Source organism: Oncorhynchus clarkii, chromosome 29, assembly GCF_045791955.1.
Source record: "Oncorhynchus clarkii lewisi isolate Uvic-CL-2024 chromosome 29, UVic_Ocla_1.0, whole genome shotgun sequence".
NCBI lineage: Eukaryota > Metazoa > Chordata > Actinopteri > Salmoniformes > Salmonidae > Oncorhynchus > Oncorhynchus clarkii.
In genome coordinates this window covers 34,920,979-34,933,706 of record NC_092175.1, presented here as the reverse complement: position 1 = coordinate 34,933,706, position 12,728 = coordinate 34,920,979, and the positions used below count along the sequence as shown (strand labels likewise).

General features: G+C 49.2%; 1 protein-coding gene across 6 annotated transcripts in view; it reads left to right on the top strand.

Moving 5' to 3' along the window:
• LOC139388470 (dachshund homolog 2-like) overlaps nt 1–12,728 on the top strand; it is a 282,435-nt gene that overhangs the window by 158,580 nt on the left and 111,127 nt on the right. The window lies entirely within an intron of this gene.

Sequence of the window (12,728 nt, the reverse complement as noted above, 5' to 3'; positions counted from 1 at the left end):
TATTTTTTGTAATCTCAGAGGTAAAAACCAGAGAGAGAGAGAGAGAGAGAGAAAGAGAGAGAGAGAGAGAGAGGGGGATGTTGTTGATGCATTGAGAGAGAGAGAGAGAGAGAGAGAGGGAGAGAGAGAGAGAGAAAGAGAGAGAGAGAGAATGGAGAGAGGAAGAGAGTGAGAGAGAGGCAGAGTGAGAGAGAGGGAGAGAGATGTTGGTTGGTTGGTCAGGTTCAAGAAGACAATCTCCTCCCCAGCCCGTGTCATGCAAACACAAACAGGCAGGGACTCTCACTGGGCCTTTTCACACTCTCCTCCAAAGGCACTTCTGGGATTCAGCTGATGTGTTAAAAGAGTCCAATCAATGGCTTCTTAGTGTGTCCCCTGTACACCCCTCACAATGTCAACAGTACACACACAGATAGCAGTGATTGATTGACAGATGTGTGATCAAAGATCAGGATAACATATAAATCAATATTTTATATTGTCTTATTGTAACATGCAAAAATCTGTCTGTCATTGGTATTTGACTGGAGAATATTTTATATGTAGTTTGAGGGAGAGATGGGTCAATGGTGGTGTCTTAAAAATAGTCTTTGATGATCGGTACAGTATATGACATTATGTGCCCTTAAAAGTGTTGAAGTGGTCAGTGTGTGTGTGTGTGTGTGTGTGTGTGTGCGTGCGTGCGTGTGTTCGTGCGCGTGTGCGTGTGTGTGTGCGTGTGTTCATGCGCGTGTGCGTGTGTGTGTGTGTGTGCGTGTGTGTGCATGCGTGTGTGCGCACAAGACAGTGGCACCCTTCTCCCACGTCTCCTACTGCTCCGTGTTCTCTCATAACGCCATGCCTCAATTTAAGACTAAATACATTGTTTGTTATCACACTCTGCTCCCACCAACTCAAAGATTCTCAAATTCATTTTTTTGCGTTCAACTAAGCTTGCATTTGAAAGCCCAAAGTGGCTCGTTTAATGTCTGTGTTGGGATACTCAACTGACATGAGACAGGGGCCATTTTGTAGCACAGAGATAGTACTGTATGTTGTACAGTAACAATCCAGTATGGGGGACAATGTGGACAGGTCCAGAGCAGCACGAGCTGCAGGTAATCCTGGATTTAATGGCCACCTCCATTTTGCTGATTTTCTGGGATTTTCACCACGTTCGTAGAATACTCAGGGGTTTGATTAGGCCTCACAGCCATCACTCTTTGTTGTCCATTCATCTCTTCCTTGTTCCGTTGTTTGGAAATTCCAAAGGTGAATTAAATACAGTATACCCTAACCCCACTCAGTTAAATACAGTATACCCTAACCCCACTCAGTTAAATACAGTATACCCTAACCCCACTCAGTTAAATACAGTATACCCTAACCCCACTCAGTTAAATACAGTATACCCTAACCCCACTCAGTTAAATACAGTATACCCTAACCCCACAGTTAAATACAGTATACCCTAACCCCACTAAGTTAAATACAGTATACCCTAACCCCACTCAGTTAAATACAGTATACCCTAACCCCACTCAGTTAAATACGGTATACTCTTACCCCACAGTTAAATACAGTATACCCTAACCCCACAGTTAAATACAGTATACCCTAACCCCACTAAGTTAAATACAGTATACCCTAACCCCACTCAGTTAAATACAGTATACCCTAACCCCACTCAGTTAAATACAGTATACCCTAACCCCACTCAGTTAAATACAGTATACCCTAACCCCACTCAGTTAAATACAGTATACCCTAACCCCACAGTTAAATACAGTATACCCTAACCCCACTAAGTTAAATACAGTATACCCTAACCCCACTCAGTTAAATACAGTATACCCTAACCCCACTCAGTTAAATACAGTATACCCTAACCCCACTCAGTTAAATACAGTATACCCTAACCCCGCTCAGTTAAATACAGTATACCCTAACCCCACAGTTAAATACAGTATACCCTAACCCCACTCAGTTAAATACAGTATACCCTAACCACACTCAGTTAAATACTGTATACCCTAACCCCACAGTTAAATACAGTATACCCTAACCCCACTCAGTTAAATACAGTATACCCTAACCCCACTCAGTTAAATACAGTATACCCTAACCCCACAGTTAAATACAGTATACCCTAACCCCACTCAGTTTTTCGTCCTTCTCGCAATCTCAGCTTACTTAAAAACGTTGAATGGGTGTTATGGTGAGTGAATGAGGACCCAAAAGCGAACTAACTTAAACAGAGCTTCTTTAATAACCAAACATAGGTAGGCTCAGATAGACCGGCAGATTCCGACAGGACAGGACAAGGTTACAGCAAACATGACGATAGTCTGGCTCAGGCATGAAACACAACAAACAAGAATCCGACAAGGACAGGAACAGAAACAGAGAGAGATATAGGGACCTAATCAGAGGGAAAAAGGGAACAGGTGGGAAACGGGGTGAATGGGTAGTTAGAGGAGACATGGAACAGCTGGGAGAAAGCGGGGGAGAAAAGGTAACCTAACAACGACCAGCAGAGGGAGACAGGGTGAAGGGAAAGGACAGAGACAAGACACAACATGACATTACATGACAGTACCCCCCCACTCACCGAGCGCCTCCTGGCGCACTCGAGGAGGAAACCTGGCGGCAACGGAGGAAATCCTCGATCAGCGCACGGTCCAGCACGTCCCGAGAGGGAACCCAACTCCTCTCCTCAGGACCGTACCCCTCCCAATCTACGAGGTACTGGTGACCACGGCCCCGAGGACGCATGTCCAAAATTCTACGGACCCTGTAGATGGGTGCGCCCTCGACAAGGATGGGGGGGGGGGGGGGGGGAAGACGAGCGGGGGCGCGAAGGACGGGCTTGATGCAGGAGACATGGAAGACCGGGTGGACGCGACGAAGGTATCGCGGAAGAAGAAGTCGAACTGCGACAGGATTAATGACCCGAGAAATACGGAACGGACCAATGAACCGCGGGGTCAACTTGCGAGAAGCCGTCTTAAGGGGAAGGTTCTGAGTGGAGAGCCAAACTCTCTGACCGCGACAATATCTAGGACTCTTAGTTCTACGCTTATTAGCAGCCCTCACAGTCTGCGTCCTATAACGGCAAAGTGCAGACCTGACCCTCTTCCAGGTGCGCTCGCAACGTTGGACAAAAGCCTGAGCGGAGGGGACGCTGGACTCGGCGAACTGAGATGAGAACAGCGGAGGCTGGTACCCGAGGCTACTCTGAAAAGGAGATAGCCCGGTCGCAGACGAAGGAAGCGAGTTGTGGGCGTATTCTGCCCAGGGGAGCTGTTCTGACCAAGACGCAGGGTTACGAAAAGAAAGACTGCGTAAGATGCGACCAATAGTCTGATTGGCCCGTTCTGCTTGACCGTTAGACTGGGGGTGAAAGCCGGAAGAGAGACTGACGGAAGCCCCAATCAAACGGCAAAACTCCCTCCAAAATTGAGACGTGAATTGCGGACCTCTGTCCGAAACGACGTCTGACGGAAGGCCATGAATTCTGAAAACATTCTCGATGATGATTTGTGCCGTCTCTTTAGCAGAAGGAAGCTTAGCAAGGGGAATGAAATGAGCCGCCTTAGAGAACCTATCGACAACCGTAAGAATAACAGTCCTCCCCGCTGACGAAGGCAGTCCGGTGACAAAATCTAAGGCGATGTGAGACCACGGTCGAGAGGGAATAGGAAGCGGCCTGAGACGGCCGGCAGGAGGAGAGTTACCGGACTTAGTCTGCGCGCAGACCGAACAAGCAGCCACGAAACGACGCGTGTCATGCTCCCGGGTGGGCCACCAAAAACGCTGGCGAATGGAAGCAAGCGTACCCCGAACGCCAGGGTGGCCGGCTAACTTGGCAGAGTGAGCCCACTGAAGAACGGCCAGACGAGTAGGAACGGGAACGAAAAGAAGGTTCCTAGGACAAGCGCGCGGCGACGGAGTGTGAGTGAGCGCTTGTTTTACCTGCCTCTCAATTCCCCAGACAGTCAACCCGACAACACGCCCCTCAGGGAGAATCCCCTCGGGGTCAGTGGAGGCTACTGAAGAACTGAAGAGACGAGACAAAGCATCAGGCTTGGTGTTCTTAGAGCCCGGACGATAAGAAATCACGAACTCGAAACGAGCGAAAAACAGCGCCCAACGCGCCTGACGCGCATTAAGTCGTTTGGCAGAACGGATGTACTCAAGGTTCCTATGGTCAGTCCAAACGACAAAAGGAACGGTCGCCCCCTCCAACCACTGTCGCCATTCGCCTAGGGCTAACCGGATGGCGAGCAGTTCGCGGTTACCCACATCATAGTTACGTTCCGACGGCGACAGGCGATGAGAAAAATACGCGCATGGGTGGACCTTGTCGTCAGAGAGGGAGCGCTGAGAAAGGATGGCTCCCACGCCCACCTCTGACGCGTCAACCTCGACAACGAACTGTCTAGAGACGTCAGGTGTAACAAGGATAGGAGCGGATGTAAAACGATTCTTGAGGAGATCAAAAGCTCCCTGGGCGGAAACGGACCACTTAAAGCACGTCTTGACAGAAGTAAGGGCTGTGAGAGGAGCTGCCACATGACCGAATTTACGGATGAAACGACGATAGAAGTTCGCGAAGCCGAGAAAGCGCTGCAGCTCGACGCGTGACTTAGGGACGGGCCAATCAATGACAGCTTGGACCTTAGCGGGATCCATCTTAATGCCTTCAGCGGAAATAACAGAACCGAGAAATGTGACGGAGGAGGCATGAAAAGTGCACTTCTCAGCCTTCACAAAAAGACAATTCTCTAAAAGGCGCTGGAGGACACGTCGAACGTGCTGAACATGAATCTGGAGTGACGGTGAAAAAATCAGGATATCGTCAAGGTAAACGAAAACAAAGATGTTCAGCATGTCTCTCAGGACATCATTGACTAATGCCTGAAAGACAGCTGGAGCGTTAGCGAGGCCGAAAGGAAGAACCCGGTATTCAAAGTGCCCTAACGGAGTGTTAAACGCCGTCTTCCACTCGTCCCCCTCCCTGATGCGCACGAGATGGTAAGCGTTACGAAGGTCCAACTTAGTGAAAAACCTGGCTCCCTGCAGGATCTCGAAGGCTGAAGACATAAGAGGAAGCGGATAACGATTCTTCACTGTTATGTCATTCAGCCCTCGATAATCTATGCAGGGGCGCAGAGACCCGTCCTTCTTCTTGACAAAAAAAAACCCCGCTCCGGCGGGAGAGGAGGAGGGGACTATGGTACCGGCGTCAAGAGCTACAGACAAATAATCTTCGAGAGCCTTACGTTCGGGAGCCGACAGAGAGTATAGTCTACCCCGGGGGGGGGTGGTTCCCGGAAGGAGATCAATACTACAATCATACGACCGGTGTGGAGGAAGAGAGGTGGCCCTGGACCGACTGAACACCGTGCGCAGATCGTGATATTCCTCCGGCACCCCTGTCAAATCACCAGGCTCCTCCTGTGAAGAAGAGACAGAGGAAACAGGAGGGATAGCAGACATTAAACATTTCACATGACAAGAGACGTTCCAGGAGAGGATAGAATTACTAGACCAATTAATGGAAGGATTATGACAAACTAGCCAGGGATGGCCCAAAACAACAGGTGTAAAAGGTGAACGAAAAATTAAAAAAGAAATGGTTTCACTATGATTACCAGAAACAGTGAGGGTTAAAGGTAGCGTCTCACGCTGAATCCTGGGGAGAGGACTACCATCCAGGGCGAACAAGGCCGTGGGCTCCTTTAACTGTCTGAGAGGAATGTCATGTTCCCGAGCCCAGGTCTCGTCCATAAAACAGCCCTCCGCCCCAGAGTCTATTAAGGCACTGCAGGAAGCTGACGAACCGGTCCAGCGTAGATGGACCGACAAGGTAGTGCAGGATCTTGAAGGAGAGACAGGAGTAGTAGCGCTCACCAGTAGCCCTCCGCTTACTGACGAGCTCTGGCCTTTTACTGGACATGAAGTGACAAAATGACCAGCGGAACCGCAATAGAGACAGAGGCGGTTGGTGATTCTCCGTTCCCTCTCCTTAGTCGAGATGCGGATACCTCCCAGCTGCATGGGCTCAGCACCCGAGCCGGCAGAGGAAGATGGTAGTGATGCGGAGAGGGAGGCGACGGAGAGCGCGAGCTCCTTTCCACGAGCTCGGTGACGAAGATCAACCCGTCGCTCAATGCGAATAGCGAGTTCAATCAAGGAATCCACGCTGGAAGGAACCTCCCGGGAGAGAATCTCATCCTTTACCTCTGCGCGGAAACCCTCCAGAAGACGAGCGAGCAAGGCCGGCTCGTTCCAGCCACTGGAGACAGCAAGAGTGCGAAACTCAATAGAGTAGTCTGTTATGGATCGATTGCCTTGACATAGGGAAGACAGGGCCCTGGAAGCCTCCTCCCCAAAAACAGATCGATCAAAAACCCGTATCATCTCCTCCTTAAAGTCTTGATACTGGTTAGTACACTCAGCCCTTGCCTCCCAGATTGCCGTGCCCCACTCACGAGCCCGTCCAATAAGGAGAGATATGACGTAGGCGACACGAGCAGTGCTCCTGGAGTAAGTGTTGGGCTGGAGAGAAAACACAATATCACACTGGGTGAGGAACGAGCGGCATTCAGTGGGCTCCCCAGAGTAACACGGCGGGTTATTGATTCTGGGCTCCGGAGATTCGAAAGCCCTGGAAGTGGCCGGTGGATCGAGGCGGAGATGGTGAACCTGTTCTGTGAGGTTGGAGACTTGGGTGGCCAGGGTCTCAACGGCATGTCGAGCAGCAGACACTTCCTGCTCGTGTCTGCCTAGCATCGCTCCCTGGATCCCGACGGCTGAGTGGAGAGGATCCGAAGTCGCTGGGTCCATTCTTGGTCGGATTCTTCTGTTATGGTGAGTGAATGAGGACCCAAAAGCGAACTAACTTAAACAGAGCTTCTTTAATAACCAAACATAGGTAGGCTCAGATAGACCGGCAGATTCCGACAGGACAGGACAAGGTTACAGCAAACATGACGATAGTCTGGCTCAGGCATGAAACACAACAAACAAGAATCCGACAAGGACAGGAACAGAAACAGAGAGAGATATAGGGACCTAATCAGAGGGAAAAAGGGAACAGGTGGGAAACGGGGTGAATGGGTAGTTAGAGGAGACATGGAACAGCTGGGAGAAAGCGGGGGAGAAAAGGTAACCTAACAACGACCAGCAGAGGGAGACAGGGTGAAGGGAAAGGACAGAGACAAGACACAACATGACATTACATGACAATGGGAAAGTTATTTTTACTGTGTTGAGAATCAAAGGCGGAGTCTGTGGGCCCCACTTCAACCCCACTGCTCTCTGTGTCTTCCTCACGTCCCTTTTCCTGGCATGTTATTCTCCTCGTTGAGAAGGACAAACGTAAAATGCAATAATGCATCCGGCAGAGAGTTGAGGATCACTCAAGTGTCCATATTGGCTGAATAACATGTTCTGTCCAGGCTTGCTTACCTTCCTTACCTCTCCTCTCTTTGAATTCACATGTACATTTGCTAAGCCACTCTAGGGGAATTGTTTGGGTGAGAGAGAGCTTTGAGTGAGCCCTTCCAGCTCAATGTAGTTCTGCTCCCCTGTACTGTATGCCTGTATTGGATCTGAAGTGAGCGAGATAGAGCTTGTGACACGTTCTGCTACACATGGACATCGCTGCTTCACACACGGACTCTATCTATGTGCCTGTTCTGTGTAAAGGTAAAATGCCTGCATACATTCATACTCCGTCTTCCTCCAGTGGCCATGTCTCTGTTGCACAATCAACACCCAAACTGACGACCAAATTCTAGCGTCTTTATTAAAACGTCTCCAGTTAACCACCTTCAGTTAAACAGGCACCATTTTGGACCGGGCCTGACAACAGCCAATAAGACTGAATGTACAGGAGGAATTCAGGCTGTATCTGGCCTGTGTCTGACCCCACAGAGACCACAAAGAGCTTCTGTAACCTGCCCAGGGTAACAGGCTGGGACTCCGCCCCAGATCATCCCAGCCAGGTTAACGATTAGACGCAAGAATGGCCCCTCCAAGTCTGATGTGAAGAGAAAGGGAGGATGGATGGCTCCAGTCCGATGTGCCTGACTGCCCTACGCTCATCTGGCAGGGCTGACACTGAGAGCCAGAGGTCCTCTATATCTCAGGAGCTCTATTAAAGGCAAACAAGAAGATATCTGTTTGTCCACCCCTGGAAAATGCCGCTCCCCTTTCATCCTCAGGCTCCCATTTCCGTGGGGTCGTGACTTTACTCAAACATCAATTACTGTTACGTTTCCTGTTTGATCTCACTGGCTCGTCTTTAATGTCAAATCGGGAGGGGGAAATGTGTAAAGACAATGCAATGATTGTGTGTGTTGTTTCTCTGTCTTGCTGTTTTATGTTCTCAATGTGGTCTGTTAGGCAGTGGATGTTGATTGCCTCTCTCTCATGTCAGTCAGGGCTTCTATAATCTTGCCTGTGGTCAGTGTTTGGGGTAACGCGTTAGTAGTGTTACGTAATCAGATTACTTTTATGAGCAACGGAGTAAAGTAACGCTTTATATAATCAGATTACTTTTATAAGTAACGGATTGGGTAATATTATTATAGTTACTTTGTCAACTAACACTTCTGATCTCGACTTGTCTCAGTTCTCGAGCGAATGGAGAAAGGCTGTTTGGAGACAGCTGCTGTCCATAGAAATGTATAGAGGGCACGTTACTTTTTCATGAAAGTCACACAAAGTAATAGAATACGTTACTTTTGTGAAACGTAACAAGTCTAGGTCCAAAAGGCATCTTAACAGCTTCTACCTCCAAGCCATAAGACAGCTGAACAGCATGGCTACCCAGCATGGCTACCCAGCATGGCTACCCAGACTATTTACATTGTCCCCTCCTTTTTGTTGTTGCTGCTGCTACTCTGTTATTATCTATGCATAGTCACTTAATAACTCTCTACATGGAGATATTACCTCAATTACCTTGACTAACCTGTACCCCCGCACATTGACTCTGTACCGGTACCCCCTGTATATAGCCTCGTTAGTGTTATTTTTATTTTGTAAATATTTTTCTTAACTATTTTTCTTAAAAAACACATTGTTGCATTCGGTGTGTTTGAATATGGAAAATATTACTGTTTCATGTAACTAATCCCAACACTGTAGTACATCATGAGAAACTCTGAAACACTTTTTCACCTGTAAAACACTGTCATCTCTGAAACACTGTCATCTCTGAAACACTGTCATCTCTGAAACACTGTCATCTCTGGAACACTGTCATCTCTGGAACACTGTCATCTCTGGAACACTGTCATCTCTGAAACACTGTCATCTCTGGAACACTGTCATCTCTGGAACACTGTCATCTCTGGAACACTGTCATCTCTGGAACACTGTCATCTATGGAACACTGTCATCTCTGGAACACTGTCATCTCTGAAACACTGTCATCTCTGAAACACTGTCATCTCTGAAACACTGTCATCTCTGAAACACTGTCATCTCTGGAACACTGTCATCTCTGGGACACTGCCATCTCTGAAACACTGTCATCTATGGAACACTGTCATCTCTGGAACACTGTCATCTCTGGAACACTGTCATCTCTGAAACACTGTCATCTCTGAAACACTGTCATCTCTGGAACACTGTCATCTCTGGAACACTGTCATCTCTGGAACACTGTCATCTCTGAAACACTGTCATCTCTGGAAGACTGTCATCTCTGGAACACTGTCATCTCTGGAACACTGTCACCCTCTCAGAAAGAGCTTTCCCTTTGCACTGACTGACCCTTAACAGGCTATGTGTCCGCCATAGGACTCCTCACAGGCCAGAGAAGAACACTCTCTCTTACTCTCCCTTTAAGAGATGGAGAAAGCTTAAATGTCCCAATATGTAAATGAACCTGTCCTCATTGAAAGTTAGCTGACAGTGAGCAAAAACAGTGATGAAAGATCACAGAGACACAGACAAGAGATTTTAGTTCATTTACAGTGAGGACCAATAAGATAAGATATGTGTTCTTTTCATTACATCTGCTTTCTGACAGAACAAGCGGAGTGTTGTAGCCTAGCTACCGTAGCCTAGCTACCATAGTTTGGCTTGCAAACTCATCCTGTTCATGAACTTAATGTGGGGGGACATTTTTTATCCAGTTGGATAAGCACCCAAAACAGTCTACTGGACCGCTCGGAGGTGCCCGCATGGCCCTAAAGCACACCATTACTTTGTTTTCAGAATGTGGGTGGGACATGTCACCCCTGTCCCCAGTGAAAGTTACGCCCCTGAAATAATCTATATGAATATTACTGCTAAGTTTACATGCGTACATTTAACAAGGGATTTTAAATGAACGTAGCATAAAATTGGAATTTGCAGTTTCCTACAAATCAACTTAATGTATGCTAACCAGTAATCCTCAGTGACTATAGTAGGCTAGAAGCATTACAAGATCATGTGATCAGATATGGGAATGTTTCCTAGCTCTCCGCAACCTTCTGGATCTGTCATCTCTATACAGTCTATATTTGCGTCAGGAGAAATTTCAAGCATGCATGTATTTTCTCCCAAGTGCATTCTCAAATCCCACCAAAAATAAGGCTGGCTGTACGGATGTTTATGCCAAGGTTTTAGGGCATTAGCAGGGTTGACGTGGTGCTCCCTCCATGCTACTGCAGCTGTTTCTCCCCCCCCTCCCCCCGGCCACACGTCCACAGCTAATTCAGAGGTTTGAGTTTCCCCTTCAAGCTGCTGCAGCTGTGCCTCTGACAAGTCTGTGGGATTAGGCAACAAAATGAACTCATAATCAAATGAATCAATCATCATGACATTTTGTTTAAATATAGCTATTGAAAACATTTTGCCTGTTTCCTCGGGCAGGCTTAGAAGAGAGGGGGCCGGGATGCATAAAATAGGAGGCTTGTTTTTTATATAAATGTAAGAACGGAGATTCATTTGTCTTAACCCCCCTCCCCTTCCCTCTCCTCTCCTGTGCCTGTCTATATTTTTTTTAACTTAGAATCATTTGCTGGTTTATTTGGCTTACTGTGTGTAGTGGAATTGATAAACATTGGCCGATGAGAGCGGCACAGTTCATTTTCCTCCTTTGGTGTTTTTATCGAGTAGCGATCAGACTCTCTTCCCTCCACAGGCAGAGTGACTGAAGTGTTCATGTTCACAGAAACAAAATTAAATGATCAATTAATGAACATCTTTTTCTCTCTCTTTTTTTCTTGACACACCATACCGTTCGAGGCGATTCCGGTAATGAATTAGATCAAGGTGACACATCGTGTGTGAACCTGGGGAGAAAATAAAAAAAGATGTCTACTTTTTTTGTCCTGATTTGTAAAGAAATTTAGATCACGGCAAAGCAAGGAGGCAAGGCATCGTCATTTAATTAATTACCTTCCGTCGTCTAATTGAATTAATTATGGGCCTAATTGGACAGAGTGATGATGGCTTCCGGGGCTGTGGAGCCCTTGATGAGCTGAAGGTAGCTAGGTTTCTTAGAGAGACTGGAAAAGAGGGCTCTCCAGGGACGGACACCACCACCACCAGTGACCCTCCCTACCACCACCACCAGGGACCCTCCCTACCACCACCACCAGTGGCCCTCCCTACCACCACCACCAGTGGCCCTCCCTACCACCACCACCAGTGGCCCTCCCTACCACCACCACCAGTGGCCCTCCCTACCACCACCACCAGGGACCCTCCCTACCACCACCACCAGGGACCCTCCCTACCACCACCACCAGTGACCCTCCCTACCAACACCAGTGGCCCTCCCTACCACCACCACCAGGGACCCTCCCTACCACCACCACCAGTGACCCTCCCTACCACCACCACCAGTGGCCCTCCCTACCACCACCACCAGTGGCCCTCCCTACCACCACCACCAGGGACCCTCCCTACCAACACCACCAGTGACCCTCCCTACCAACACCAGTGACCCTCCCTACCACCACCACCAGTGACCCTCCCTACCACCACCACCAGTGGCCCTCCCTACCACCACCACCAGTGGCCCTCCCTACCACCACCACCAGGGACCCTCCCTACCACCAACACCAGTGGCCCTCCCTACCACCAACACCAGTGACCCTCCCTACCACCACCACCAGGGACCCTCCCTACCACCACCACCAGTGACCCTCCCTACCACCACCAGGGACCCTCCCTACCACCACCACCAGGGACCCTCCCTACCACCACCACCAGTGACCCTCCCTACCACCACCACCAGTGGCCCTCCCTACCACCACCAGTGGCCCTCCCTACCACCACCACCAGTGACCCTCCCTACCACCACCACCAGTGGCCCTCCCTACCACCACCACCAGGGACCCTCCCTACCACCACCACCAGGGACCCTCCCTACCACCACCAGTGGCCCTCCCTACCACCACCACCAGGGACCCTCCCTACCACCACCACCAGTGACCCTCCCTACCAACACCAGTGGCCCTCCCTACCACCACCACCAGGGACCCTCCCTACCACCACCACCAGTGGCCCTCCCTACCACCACCACCAGTGACCCTCCCTACCACCACCACCAGTGGCCCTCCCTACCACCACCACCAGTGGCCCATCTCCCCTCAGTTCAGCTCAGCTTGGGTGGGTGGGGTCAGGGGAGGCCTGGGGCCAGCTAGAGCCTCACTCTGGCTCCTCTATAGAAATATATCTGAAGACCCAGTACACATGCTTAGACTGAGGAACTGAAATGAAAAAAGCATGAC